Source organism: Aythya marila, assembly GCF_965140915.1.
Source record: "Aythya marila genome assembly, chromosome: 7".
NCBI classification, from domain to species: Eukaryota; Metazoa; Chordata; class Aves; order Anseriformes; family Anatidae; genus Aythya; species Aythya marila.
Genome location: NC_139048.1, coordinates 34,999,896 through 35,015,483, shown reverse-complemented (window position 1 = coordinate 35,015,483; position 15,588 = coordinate 34,999,896). Strand labels below are relative to the sequence as shown.

At 41.1% G+C, this 15,588-nt stretch overlaps 1 long non-coding RNA gene across 1 annotated transcript in view; it reads right to left on the bottom strand.

Moving 5' to 3' along the window:
• Positions 1-2,427: 2,427 nt before the first annotated feature.
• Positions 2,428-15,588, bottom strand: part of LOC309880486 — a 30,739-nt gene continuing 17,578 nt past the window's right edge. The window contains exons 6-9 of the long non-coding RNA XR_014317983.1: positions 15,107-15,234; positions 3,272-3,454; positions 2,778-2,889; positions 2,428-2,544 (exon numbers count right to left, since the gene is read on the bottom strand). This is a non-coding gene — a long non-coding RNA (uncharacterized lncRNA). The remainder of the gene's footprint in view (positions 2,545-2,777; positions 2,890-3,271; positions 3,455-15,106; positions 15,235-15,588) is intronic.

The following is a 15,588-nucleotide window of genomic DNA, read 5'->3' as shown; positions in this document are numbered from 1 at the left end:
ATTGATAAGATCGTGCAAGATTAGCTGCCCTTGGGAGATTCCCTTCATCTTGGGCAAGAGACTGCAGGTTTGACTCACACACGGGGATGATTTCTCTTAGGATGACTAGACCGATTCCCACTTCTCAACATTCACCTCACCCATCTGCCTGAGGCTCCCCTACTGCAAGTGTGGCTCATGAAGCAGCTGCTGAAATGCTGATTGCAACTGCATGCATTCAATTCAACTGGCACTTCTATAATTCAATATTAAATTACATAGAACCATCACAATTTTATAATTTGCAAATCACCCCCTGCTTCACAAGTAAATGAGCCATCCCTGTAGCAAGGGCAAGATCCTCTGGAAGAAAGCAGAGGTAGACAATTAAAGGTGAGAGGTTATGTGGCTATCACTCAGTCCGTGGCTCTGCAGTGAGACTGGCCACGCGGTCACCGCCCAGGAAAAGGAACAGCAAGTCCCTGGCCACAGGGGCAGTAGGAGTAGCATGGAGAGGGAAGGGAGGAGAAGAGAGAAAGAGGAGGAGGGCTAAAGCACCTACTCAGTTAAGGCAGTCTTTACTTGCCTAAAATTGCCAGTGAATTCAGGAGATCAAAGTCAGGCCTGAGCAGGACCAAGAGACAACACTCTCTCCAGGCTGACCACAAAACCTGCTGAAGCCAGCAACAAATGTCCACGGGTATCTCTGGGAAGGACATAGAAGCACTGACTCGTATTGATGAACTTTGGCACTTTTTCTGTTTGTCAGCTGTCACCAGAAGGGCATGGTTTTCTTATATATTTTGGGGTTTGAAACTGCTGAATAGTCTTTACAAATATCGTTCATGGTCTGTTACCCAATTAAAACCATGCAATTCCTAGGAGCAACCTGAACTGTTTACATTGCACACTTCCATCACATGGCCTTACTTCATTCCTCACCACTGGAACATAACTCTTAAAGAAAATCAGTTTGTATAAAAACACTTGCAGATCATGTGCCATAGCCTCTGAAATGCTTATGCTGGTCTGATGTGCAGTATTTCAACCCGGGGAGCTGGACATCCCTGTCTAAAGTTCTGCAGACTAGATAAAGAATATTTCTTTTCCTTCAGTACAACCCCAAACCTGCGTTTATATTGCCCTGAGGCAAATTTCCATAGTTCAGGGCTTATGCTTGCCCTGACTCCACCTGAGAAGCAGGGGTCTTAAAAGTCCCCCCAACGTGCTGACTTAATAGATGCTTAAGAATCCATCTCCAGAGGAGATTTGGGGCAATCATTCATTTTTTTCCCTTGCTCTAAGGCAGAATAAGTAACTTAGACCATCTCTGAAAAGTACTTGTCATGCTTGTTCTTCTAAAAATTCAGTCAAAAAGATTCCACTTTAACCCTAAGTGCTGTGGTTTTACTACTTATACAATTAGAATATTTTTCCTAATGTTTGAGCCTTGTCTTTTTACCTGATCATCTTGTTAGGATATTTTTCCAACCAGGCAACTTTGACTGGGTAAAATTACCCAGTCTTACTACCCAGATTTCAATAGGTAATCTAGTCAGAGAATATAACGAAGATCAAAAGTCGAGATTAAAAAAATACCTATATGATATCTACTGCTCATTCTTTTTTTCCTTGGCCAGCTGCCCTATGAACTGGGAAATTACATTAGTTTAACATTAATTACTTTTGACAATTATATTTTGTTATCACTTCACAATCTAATTCTGTACAGACTGTCTGACAGTCTGTTCTCCTATCTGTCCAGGAATCCAAACCTCTCAAGTAGATTTTCAGTTTCGTTATTATTCCCTTCTGTAGATGCATAGGCAAGCCATCCTTCTTACTAAGACTTAAGACTAAAACACCTTTCTAAGAATTTCTCCCCTATGAAACGGAATTGCCCCCAACATATTCCGAGACAGTGATGCACTAAGGTTTTTGCCATGCTGCCTTTCCAAACAGTATCCAGGTAAAGTGCGCATTGCCACCAAGGCTTTGCCACAAAGTACTTCCAAGAACTGCTCAAAAACATCTTTTCACTCCTTCCAGTGAGGTGGCTTAAACTACATCCTCCCATCACAGAGGCTGTGCTCTTCGTCTCTTTCTAACTTAAACAAGTTAACTTAGACAAGTCTGTCCCTCATTTATTCCACAACATCAGAACAAGCACAGATAACCTTCAACTATACTACCAACACTTCATTTCCCCAAGCCCGGCCTTCCAGAATGAGTTGTACTAATACCCCAGCCCTATGACTTACCCCAGCAAATTTCTAATATGCCAACTGAGCATTTAACTTGGTTCTATGCTACAACCTCAGATCCTTTTCATTTTTTTCCCTGTTTGTATTCACATTGTTCTTTTAACCTTCCAAGAATCCTACTGTAGTGTTCTCTCTGCTGACTTTCAAATGTTTTTCTTCTATGTGTAGTGTAATTTTCACTTACCTAGCTAACTTTTGCACTGGCCTCTTTCAAAATGAGCACAAAGCCTTCTTCTCGCTAGGCTGGTGAATGGTGTGGAGTATTTCTTCATCACCTGAGTGCCACCTCTCCCCATCAGGCCTGCGTTAAGAACATCTGCTGTTATGTGGTACGGAGGAATCTCCTGTCAATATCCCTTGAAAAATTCACACCCTTACCTTCGAAATCTGACATTAGCTAGTGCCAAATATTTTACTTCCAGTTTTGATGAAAAATTACATGTTTTGGCATTTCTGAATTGAAATATTTAATTTCAATGTGTTGACCCAAAGCAAAGTTTTTTTTGACCCAATTTGACAAACAGATTGTCTTACCCATCCCGAATGAGGCTCTCTGAGCAAGCTTTTCCCCATGATCCACCACTACAGTAGGTACGAACAGCAATTGCAATGCACCCTCGGTTAGGCAATGGAGAGCTGGGGGTGGCTGTAAGAAATAATCAGGATACAATGTCACCTGTCCCAGAAACACCGCAGCAGTCCAGGCAGATGGCTTAGGCTTAATATTAAGCAATAAGCTGCAATCTAGCTCAACAAACGGTTTTGAAATGGATCAAACTGACTCAAAGCAAAGTATTTCAGTTATACCTTCTTGGTGAGTCCTTCTTAAATCACAACTTCATATAAACTTTGCATAAAAGTCACTTTAACACCAAACCAAGTGTTTTTTAACATAATAAAATTAGCAACTGTAGAAATAGCTCAGTCATTATGACTTGCTGCACAGGAAGATCAGAGTACTGATTCATACATACTTCATATACATTGAATTGCTTCAGGAACTCAATACTTTTACATCTTCTTCATACCATGACAGTTCAAAAGATGGTCTTTGCTCTCCAATGGCTTGCACATGATGGGAAGTGATGCCAATCATGAGAACAACCAGAAGATTCTTTTGAGCCAATTAGATGGCACCAGTCACAACGACATTAGTCATCCACTCCTCAATCTCAGAAGGAACCAAAATTATCATTCATCAACTCCAGAGGCTGCAAAAGACATGAGGGAAGTGTACTATTTCCCATTCTTATTGCAGTCATCATCATACAAAGTGACGCAAGCTGCTATTTTCTGCTCCTCTTCTAGGAGAGCGGTGGTTACTCTCTGTACAGTTTTCAAAAGAGAAATTTTGATCTCATTTAATTCCTCCAAACTCCTTTTCCTGTCCTTGTGTGACCAAGAAAGGAAATGGAACTAGAAAATGCTATATGGTAAGAATATATACAGCCTGATGCCATCAGCCTCTGCAGCTGAGACAGAGGATAGTGTTGTAGCATACAGTGACAAGTCTCCACACACCAAAGGGAGCAACAAGAAAAGAACTGATACCTGATGTGTGAAAGCACATACACAAGAAAAATCTTCAAAAAATGTGATAGTGAAGCATCAGGAGTGGTTAACTGCAGAGGGTTCAGAGTGGATGCCTTTAAGAGCAGATCCAGAGAAACAGACTGTGCTGGAGTGGCCAGTTTAACAACTGCACATTTTTTACACTGCTGAGATCAATGAGTTATGTACCATGTACGTCAGTGTGCTGAAGGGTACAGGAAATCCAGGAGGAATTGACAGGCTGGAGAGACTGACCAGACCCCATTTCTCCTCAGCAAGACAGTTTGAGCATCTCAGAGCTGCTGGTGTAGCAATCCTTGCTAGCTCACTGCCACCCACAGCTAGGAGACCAGACAACCTAGCAGCTCTGGTAAGGACAGACACCTTTGTACATGATGCTGTCCCAATCCAATGTGATAGACACCCTTGGAAAAATGCTCACCAGCTGCACGCGTCTCCAAGGCACACGTTGGCCAGCTCTGGATAGACAAGCTTGTGAAGTCCCTTCCAACACTTTGCTTTTGGAAGACACAATCAGTGAAAAAGAAGATGAAAATTCAAAAACATCAACACTTCTGATCGAGGGGAAAACAGATGAAATTAATGGCAAAGTAATACTCTGCAGAACAGAATAGCAATGTTCTATTCTGTGGCTTGGGAAAACAACAGGCCTCCAACACATCTGGGGAAACACCAGTGTTTTCATGGCAATTCCTCCTCTGGGGTGACATTTGGTTTGCTGCCCAATTAGACCCTGCCCTTGAAGGATTTCCTGGGATAGATTCTCAGCTGGAGTAAACAGTGTCACTGCTTTCTGGAAGCATGGCAGTTCTGAGCAGGAGAGGATTTTGCTGCAGATATTCAACTGGCAGGGAGGCTTTCTCAAGGGAGCTACATCTGACAGCTTCACAACGAAGGGTGATGTTATCCACAGCACGAAAATCCAACTAATAAACAAATTTGATACTGACTTTAGAAGTCATGTTAACAGATGGTACCAAATCCACGTGTCAAAGATCACAGTTACTTCTTTACATTTCCCATTTTGTCTTTTTTTTTTTTTTTTTTTTTTTTTTTTAACTTCAACCTCAGAGAAACAGATTCTGACTCAAGATGAAGAGCTAATTAACCTATAATATACTACAAGGAGATTTGGCTGTGCTGAGAAATCTGGAGTTTGGTACAGCAAGACACTCCTCTGTAAACAGTCAGATACCTCCCAAGGATTTCTCATAACTATGAAATAATTCAGATCATCTCCAGAATTAGTCTTAGATCTGCATTACAACACTACAGATAATGAACTAAAGCATGAAGTTAGATAAATCAGATAATCTAAGACAATATTTATACATGTGTAAGAAGATGAGGAACAGAGACTCTTGAAATGATATCTGTGTTGCAGTTGTTGTTAGACATTACCTTACTATAAACAGCTGTACTGAATCTAGTTTAATTCTCTTCAAAAGTTATCTTAAACTTCCAGACTTGTCTTTCACATTATACGCTGCGAATAACTTGACCATAGTGGAAGTGGACTCACAGTAGCTCTCTTTCATGCAGAGAAAAGATACCTTTCATAAGCTGTAAAGATATATTTGTAATTATGTTCCAATGCTTATTCACAACAAATGCCTGTTTGCACCATGCTATCTCGCAGTATAAATGGTCTCTTTAGCTCTGATGCAGCCCCTGCTTTACCTTGTATGAACAAAGCAACAGTGATCTAAAAGGTACAGGTATGTCCCACAGGAAGAGGAACAAACTTTCATTGCAGAGCATCTTCATACCAGTAGGCTTTTATTTCCAACAGGAAAAGTGCTTCAGGAAGGCGAGAGAGCCCATACACTTCGCTTGGACTGGACTGCTAGCCTCCTGACAGCTCAAGTAGGATGAGATATATCCTATCGGGATGGTCTTTTGAATGTGTCTAATGGTGAAGACAAATGAAAAAAGAACTCAAACTGTGGCTTCTTGACCCAATAACTGTATAAAACTAAGATAAAAGCAGTAATCAAACAACACTGATATTAATGACAATAACACAAAAAGCCAACAGCTGTTCAACACAACACTCAAATGTGCCACAGCTTCCCTGTGTGTAAACGTGTATCTCACCTAAGCCCAATACAAAGGCAACTGCCAGATCCCATGCTATGCACATTTTCAAACAGAGAGGAGGAAAAGGAACCATTGGACCAATGGCTTGGAAACCAAGTGATTTCTGCTGTGTGGTCTTGGTATGCATTGTGAAATTTTCTGTCTAGAATAACACCTGTAACCCCGGCCTTTCAATGTAGCTTTGACTTATTTCCTTGGTTTGGCTTCTGCAGTGCTTTCACCCTTCTGTAAAGAGTCTGCTTGGACTCAAGCTGCACAGATGGGGAAGTGGCAGGGAAGAACACAGCTCCACCAGTGTCAAAGCAGCTAGACTCCCTTCCGCTGGCTTCAGAATTCTTGGAAGGGGCACAGTACAAAAGAGAGGCTGCTGTTGTTCTCTCAGTGACAGCAGCACTGTCAGGAAGCTGAAATGACCTAAGAGAGCCGCAATGTCCTGCAGAGTACAAGATTTGCACACAGTGACCTTGTGCTCCAGTGATCTTGCCCATTTTGCACTAAGGGTTTCTGCTGTGCCCCTGAGAGGGGCAGTTCAAGCCACAGTGAAACAGGCCTAGGGACTGGATCAAGTTTGAGTGGCTCTGAAACACCCAGCTGTGTGGTGTGACATGGCCCTTTATCTCCTTGGAAGGAATGGGATTTTGTGCATTTTCATTCCGAACACATAAAGCAGGTAGCTAGATGAAATATGGCACAGTCAGCCTCTGGAAAGGCTTATTGTAGGTCTGAAGACTGCAAGAGACACACATCACTCTTCATTTAACACTTTGTTGATCACGGACTTGTGGATTGTTCTCCCTCTGAAACAATTCTAACTATTTGTTTTTAATGGGAATTTTGACCAGAGCGACCAGGATCTCTTTAAACATACAGTTGGCATGGAGACTGCAATAGCAGTGAGACACCAATCTGGCTGGGCTCATACCTACCCTGTGGCTGAAGCAGAACAGTAAATGCCTCCCTCAGCTACAGTTGGAAAGAAAACGTGTTTCCATTTGAGTCAGATCAATGCCAGGCAGCCAGGCACTGGCTGCTCCACTAGGCTCCCCATGCTTAGGAGAATATCCCTCACCAAACAGCTTTCACAAGAAGATCAGCCACGTTCAAGTGTATGCCACCAACTGAAATACTCTTATTATGTAACAAAGTGAATACTTAGAGAGCACTACTTATGGTGGTTTATCCTGGGCAACTCCTTGTAGGATCCTGATTCCGGGACTTATAAATTAGCCAGGCTGTCTACAGATGGATACATCACAGAGCAAGAGCAGCAAGAGGACAGTCTCTTCCCTACAAGTATTACATAAATAGTAAAAGTCAGCGTGTGAAAGATGGGAGAAGAATGCCAGGTGCATGCAATGTTTGTAACTTACACCTAGCACAAACGTGTGCCCACATAACTGACTTTCTTTTTGCTTGGTCCACAGTGGACCTTGCAATATTCATTCAAGGAACAGGCCAGCTTCAACTGCAAAGCCTTCTTTCCAATAAAATTTTTCAATTGATAATATGATCCCACATTTAAATTAGCCACATTTGTAAATACTTTTTAACCAAGCTTTTCAATATGCAAAACCATGTAAGTGTAGTACCAGAATGATAGGGAAAATAAAACATTACTTTTTTGGCATAATCACAGATTTTAATAATTAACAACACATGTCGTCCACAAATCACAGCTTAGGCAATGAAATGTGGTGTGTCTTTTTTTTATTCCACGTTACTGGTTTCTTAATTTAGCAAACAGGGAATTTTGAGTGCATTTAAAGAGGAAATCAGCAAACAATACTAAATTTTCTGTAGAAAGAGGAAGCGTAAGATTGCACAAGTTACCACAAAAACAAATTGAAGCAAACTGGTGCCACAGGTCAAGTAATTAGGCACAAAGAAGAATTAAATCTCTTCAAAATTTATTGATTTATGACACCATGTCAAGTTTGGGACATAAATATTTATTATCTCGCAGCTCCTATTCCTTCTATGCTTAGGTTAATTTTATTCATGTCTTTGTAATAACAGGGAATTCAGCTAAGTCCAAGCAGCTAGCAGTGAGACAATACACTGTTACATTTGTCTCTCCCCTGAGAAGCAGGGAGCACATTTTACATGTCAAATTATTCCATACACAGCGAACACTGCAATATTGGGTACATGCAACTGCACCACAGATACCAGATTAGACTCCTCTGTATACCCTGGAGCGGTCTAATATATTTAAATCAAATTGCCATATAGGAGACAGGGACAGTGCTTTTTACACTTGCTGTAGACTGCAGCAAGGAATGTTTCATTATCTTGTAGAGATGGCCAGTTACATTTTAGTTCCTTTTAACCAGATAATAAACCTCACCTTTCAAGCAGTTGGCACCAAGCGTGCAAACAACTCTCCATATGTAACTCGAAAGAACAGTACTACTGCTACTATTGCCTGCTAATTACACTTAACCTTTTAAATTATCTGGACTACTGACATATAAAGAATGAGATGGATGCTTAACAGACCCCACAAAGAACAGTCAAAGGGCAATTAGCATTCATTAAACATGTGACATGCATTACCACCAGGATAGTGGTGATTACATGTGTGTTAGTTTGATAATGTTCTCTATAGAAATTACATTACTCCAATGAATAGAAACATGTCATTCAAAAGAAGAATGAATAACAGATAGTATGAATCCACAGGACTTGGTGGTTATTGTGGGTATTAGAATTTTACAGTGTATGAAATTTCATTTCTTGAAATATATTTGCAATACTTGAACTCCAAGAAATATGGAGAAAAAAAAAAAAAGAAAACTCAACACAGTAATAGCACAGTAGTAGTTCAGCATGGCATCTGTAGAGAAATCCTGACTTCAGTTCTCCGGTGAAAAAGGTTTTCACTGGACATGCACTTGAATGAAAAAATAACCTAAAAATCACTTGTGCAGAACTCCCCCAATGAACAAAGCAGGCCCAACACAGAGGGATTTCCAGACGCACTGTGGCTGTGTGCAGGACTGAATTTCCACAGAGGGCACCACATCATAGGGCAGCAATCTGCCAGAAGGGTTTCGATGCCATGGACTGCTGTTACAGTCAAATGGGGCAACCAGGTATGCTTTTGTAAACACTGAAAAATGATGAGCAAAAGAGGAGGGAATAAAAGCGTCCCATCAGCTTTTCATGTACCTTACTATGTACGGGTTTGGCTCAGAGCTTTGGAGAGGTGAAGCAGGGAGTATTTGCTGTGATGCCATCCTTCAGAGCTGAGGTCCTTTATCTCTGCACTATGGATCTGCCTCATCACTGAATTCTTCCTGATGAGAAGCAAGTTTTTTTAAATACCACAAGCAGACAAGTAACTTTGAAGGTTTAGACCTTTATGCTCTTTTATCTGGACATCAGCAATGACCAATTTCAATAATGCACAGTGCAAATGTTTGGTGTTTTCACTGTAGGATTACAATCTAATCTAACCCAAGACTCAAGTCAAATCTGCTCAGGAAGAGAGAAAGAAGAAATACAATGTCTTCTCTTTTTTTCCTTCTCTATGCAGAATATTACCAAACTGGCATTTAGTGTGAATTCATCTCACAGAAATAATTCTTGAAAGCCCATTGGTGGAGTTTGTTTCCTTCTCCTTTCAGGTTGAAAAGGAAACTTTCTGTGAGTTTACTGTAATGGAGTGTTTGTCTGTATCAGAAGCAGCCTGACCTCTCCAGCCACAAGATGAAATACCAGCAGCCCACTCTGTCACTAGTTCACTACTAGGAAATTACATGGGAGGAAAAACACAACACAAAATTCACAGGAAAAAAAGAAAAAGAAAAAAAAAAAAAGAAAGAAAGAAAAAAAAAAGACATCAGCAGTGGTGGGAGTGAATGAACAGCTCAATAATGAAGCCAGTAAAAAGGAAAATATCCTCCAGCCAATCGATAATAAAAGGTTACTTGAGGCAAAGGGTCAGATCCTGAGCAGTGTGAAGTGACCCAGCTCTCCAACCTCAGCAAAGCTACAGTGATTTACACTGGCTGCAGAAAAACCCAAGAGACAGAAAAACCCAGCTATAAAAATGGAATTGGAGGCCCACACTTTGAGAAGATTCCACTCACTTTTAGCAGCAGACTGAGGTACAGAGGTGACTCTGAGGGTTTGTTTCTGCGGGGGAGTTCCTGTGAAGTAAGCTGAAGTGTGAATTTACACTGCGTTTTCTGATGGGTCTTTAAGTAGGCTGTAAATTCATACCCTAGCCTATTTTGCAGGGATTTCCCCAAGTAGATAAGCCCTAAATTGGCCTCCTAATCATGGAGGCAGACAAAATAAATAGATGTTTTCAAAACTGCAGACCCACACAGGATCTCTCTATTGCGGGTGCAAGTGAGTACCAGATAGCACACACTGTACTTCTGCAAGTACGTGGTGTCCTTTCCTCCTTTCACTCCTTAGCCCCACTCCCATCATCTCTCAGCATCCCTCCACTCTAAGACACTACCTAAGACACTACCTTCAATCCCCCTGCCCTTATCCCAGGTTCTTGCCAGATTTCCATACCTTGGCACCTGGCTCTTCCCTTCCCCACTCTAGTTCCACATCTAGAGGTCCAGGTCCTCCTTACCCACTTTCCTCTGACTCTCAGGAGAAAAATGGTAAAATGGAGCTGGTACAGAGGTGGCTTCTCCTACCAGTTCCTCGCCTCTGACCCAACCCAATCATGTCCTGCCCGTCCACACCTCACCCATTCCTCAAAGGCTGCAAGGCACCGAACCCTTGGGGGACTGGACGCCCTCTGAAGCCACCGTCGGAACCACAAGGTTAAAGCCAGGCAGAGAGATGCCATGAAGCTGTGCGAGATTACACATGCTTTTCTGATTGAAAGGTATTTCTACACGCTGCTGAATGAGAGGCCTTCAGCAGAAGGCAGAGGATGCAGTTAGTACGGCCACAGCCTCATCACAGTCCTCAGGCTGGGTGGTTTGGCCGTCAGCACATGAGGTCTGGGCTGTTTCCCTGGGAGCCGCGGTGAGGCCGTAACAGAGCAAAGCATTTAAGCCTCGGCTAATCCTGGGCCTTGTACTGCTTTAGCAGCTGCCCGTGCTGTTCTGCCCCGCTGGCTCAGGCACGCACTGCACCAGTGACAACTAAGCCCCACCTGTGGCTGTACCGCTAGCAGGCGATGACAGGATCATATCCTGAAGGATCCTCCTCAAGAAGACCATTTAGTGACGTGCTGTCTCTGCGACAAATGCCAGATTTCTCATGAGCAGCATGGAACACATCCTCTTCAAGGCAACCCCTGACTTCGCAATGCATGAAGAGGAAATTCAGTTAATGCTTCAAAGTCTGAGCTTTTAGATCAATAAGGGAAGCAAAAAGGTGCTAGCCACCTTTTGATAGCAGCAGAAGGAACCAGCTGCAGTGAACAGCCATCACATACAGTGCAGTATCCCACACTGCCCTTATCAGCTCTGGCAGGTAACAGCAGTCTGAAGAACAGGAACCTCTTGCTAGCAGGTACAAGACTGAAAAAGCTGTCTGAGAGATGCAGATTGTAAACCAGTGACTCCTCCAGCACTTGACTAAGTAAAAGTTTCATCTTTGATGTGTCTGAAGATCCTACACAGTAAGCATCTCCAGGTACAGAAAGAGCTTGACACACTTTAAGAACCAAAGTCTATGCTGCAGACCATTCCTGCATTTCATTACCTTAAGTATTCTGTGCACACCTTTTCTGTGTACCGTCCACAAACATTTGTGTAACTCAGTTTCAACATTTGTGTAACTCAGTTTTAACAGGAGAAGTACTTAAAAGAAGCCAGCATCTGAGCTTCACAGAACGGTCTTCAGGGAAAGTGAAGTTTACATTCTCTCAGGAGCATTTGTTTTGGAAGTGTTCAGGCTTTCGTGCAAACAAAAAACACTGAGAGCAGCCAAACCCCATCAAGCCAACAATGGCCACAAAACAGTGTTTCACAATGTTGTTGCTGTTTTTTGTTTAAAATATAAATATATATATGAAAGGTACATAAATATCAGAGAACAGTAAGCACATCATCAATATGATGCAAACAGAGGTTAGGTACTCTGGAAAAATTCTTGTGTGTGAATTATTCACTTAGCTGAAATAATTTCTCTTTCTTTTCCATCTCACCCTGTTCAGGAAGAAAATCAAGGCTATATAAGGCTTCACATTCAAAGGGAGGAATATGCTAAAGATTCAAGTTTGATGAAAATAATTAAATCATTTGTTTTGCCTAAGATAACTGAAAAGTCCCTCGGGAGTAGTCTGCACGAAGCAAGTAATTCCCATGCAAACTATCAAAGTTTTGAGAATATCATCTTGCTGCTAAGCATTTTTTTTCAGAAGAACAAAGCAGATGATACTTTATAACTTGCAAATCACAAAACATGAACATAAAAACTTACACAGTTCTTACTGAGAATAAACTGATCCTTGCTTTGCAACAAAACATCGTATAGCATTTTGAGAGTATTAAGAGGACTCAAGGGATTTTATGGAAAATTTATGGGATACCATAAGGTAGGAAACTGAATAGTTTCATCCACGTCTGGTATAGCAGTTGCTTCCCACTCCTGGACAAGATATTCACACTGGACCAGACACACTAGAAAATGATGTGCAGAAAGGTGGTTGTCTTTCACATTTTGGAACGTGAAATTCTGAGGTTTCACAGGTAATTACAGATGTTAATTTGGTTTTATATCACTGACTTCAGCAACGCAATCTATTATCAATGATTCCAAAGCCACAGCAGCAAGGATGTTTACCTGCTCCCCTCTGGCTCCACATGCAATATGTGCAATGTGACCAGCCATAGACTCATCCAAGGCCAAAATGACATGATATTCAGTGCCATGTGGAGGTGGATACAGAGCCACACTTCAAGTCCCAACACAAGCAGCAATAGCTGTACCAGCTCCCTACTGATTTCTCTATTCAAAGACTGTGCTAGAAGGTAAAAACAAACAAACAAACAAACAAAAAAAACACTACATGATTATGTTATGAAACCTTGTCTCAGTGCACATCCACTAAAAAAAAAAAGCTGAATTTTCACTGAGCAGACAACCTTAGTACGGAAACTTTTGTTACCTGCCTTTTTGTTAATCAGCAGCAATGTTATTAGCAAACTCATACATCTATACATACCATACAGGTCATTTTGGATGACCTGTACCATATAAAAAGTACCAGCACTTGAAAAGAAGGATAGCCTCATGCAACTAGCTTGTCTCAGCCCATAGCCAAAGGCAGCCATGTAGAATCAGAGACAGCCAATGAATTACTAGAGAATGGGGAAAAAATTATAGAGAGATGGGAGAGTAGTGTGAAAAACAAAAAAGACAATGGGGGTCAATGCACAAAGGGGCCTCTGAAACAAACCTGGACATACCTATATTCACGTCTGTTGAATAACAAGAGGATGCAAGGAAGGAAGTAATGAAGGAATTGAAGGAAATAATGCTGTGTTTTCACAAAGGTGAACTGTAATCTGTTTGCATCTTAGGTCTCAAAACTATTATAGCAGTATTTTATTACTCATAATGTACCATTTGGGATAATGGATCTATATAAACATATTAACTTTTGAAAGAACATTTTATGTTTTTAATTTTCAGAACATAATTTCTTTTATTTGTAGCTTTCCAAGGCTATAGATTTCCTGTCTGGCATCTCTCTCTCACCCCAGAGCCAAGCTACTCTAGGTCCTTACTGAACCTACCACTTACATAGAAACTGGGATAACCACCAGCATAGTCCTTAAAAAGAGTGCCCCAGAGAATTCAGTCATCAGAAAACATCCAATGAGGCAAAGGAACAAGGCTGTCCACATTAATTTAACAACCTATTATCCTCTGAAATTGTCATCAATACTAATCTATTTATCTAGCAACTAAACAAATGTATATGAGCTTCCCATGTAATAACACACTGATTAAACCTTAGAACATTTCAGGCAGGGCATATTCCTCAAATAAAAATCAGACCTCTTATTAAGCCTCAAAGGGAATTCCACATAAACACACAGCATCAAAAAGCCAAGACCACATAAGGATTTAGTCTTAGTTTTAGTCAAAATTCAGTGATTCTTTTTAATTGCTTCAGTTGCAATGTTTTCAGAAGCACAGAGATCCACCCTCTGAGAGAGAGAACCAGTAAAAAGAGCACAGATCTCCGTCTTACTCCATCACATACTAGGGAGGCCTTTATGCCCCGCTAAATGTAAAATATTTTAGAAAAATAAAGCCAGGAAACAAAATGGGATTTGGTCAAGAGTTCATGCTGGCTGAATCACTGTGGTGTGGAAACCACCAGCTCTAAAGATGGAAAGTCCTGAGCCATTCATTCCCTCAAAAAAAAAAAAAAAAAAGAAGAAAAAAAAAAGGCATTAAAGAACCATTTGGCTTGAGGTTTTGCTGGTACGCTCCCCCAACATTGGAAGCATGGGAAAGGCTACCTATGGATTTGGTGCCTTGACCTTTATTCTCCTAAATCTTTCTCTAGGACGACCAGCAGTTTGACATGCATCATAGTTTTTCATATTGGGTGCAATGAGAATTGTTTAAATGTCACTCCGTGACTCAACATGCAGCAATGCTACAGGGTCATGGCACTGCTTCTTCCCTCCACATCCTGCACCTATTGCCCTCTTCTGCCTTTCCCCAGGAAAAAAAAAAAGAAAAAATCTACATACTTTACAGATTGAACATGGCCAGTTTCTAAGTAGACATTCTTTCAGATTTCTCTGTGTTGCCTTTTATCTGAGAGCTTCCAAGGAAATATTGCTCAGAAGCAATTAAGGCCAACTGTTCTTTAGACAAAGGCATACAGCAATCAGCACATTTAGCAAGGCAGCACAGTCATTTTGAAAGAGGCCTGGAAAATCCTAACATTGTTAAAAATTATCTTCACAATTACTGACAAGATCTAGTAAAGATATTTGTGTTCTGCTGGTGCATTTCATCATCTTTCATAAGCCAAAATCTTATTAGCAAATAATTTTAGCAAAGTTCAAAAGCCAAACTGTTGTGCATGCCTATCGCTTCAAGCAAGGATAATAGCTCTTTTAAACAAAGTGTTTTCAAAGTACTGGCATACATAAACACCTTATACTTTGGTACGTAACACATTTATTTGCCTCAGCTATTCATTACATTACTTGATATAACCTGGTCACGTTTAGACTCACCCGATCGCCGTATCTGTGGCAGCCTCCTTGGCTGTGCTGGAGGGGATGACCAAGAGCCACAGCGAGAAAGGAATGTAACTGTGCTGCAGAGCACGAGGAGAGCCAGTCCAGTGGCTAAACATCGCAAGCTGAGAAAACCCAAGAGCAGTTCTGTAACATATTTCCTTACGCAGAGTTATGCACATCATTAATTCTCTCTGTGTCTGTGCTCTGTAAAATGGTACTTCTGTATGACAGGCTCTGTGAGAATAAACACAGTATGAAGTGGCATACTGACAGGGAACATGGAAATGAGTCTTTGATAACTCCCCATTACCAATCATTCATTTTTAACACTCAAAATTAATGATCCAAGATAATGTTACAGTGAAAACTACTCACAAAAGACTGGAGAATCAACAGTTTACTGAACTGAATTTAGTTTTGTGAGTATAGGCTTAAAAAGATTCATTTACCACAGTGATTGGATTCATTTACCATAG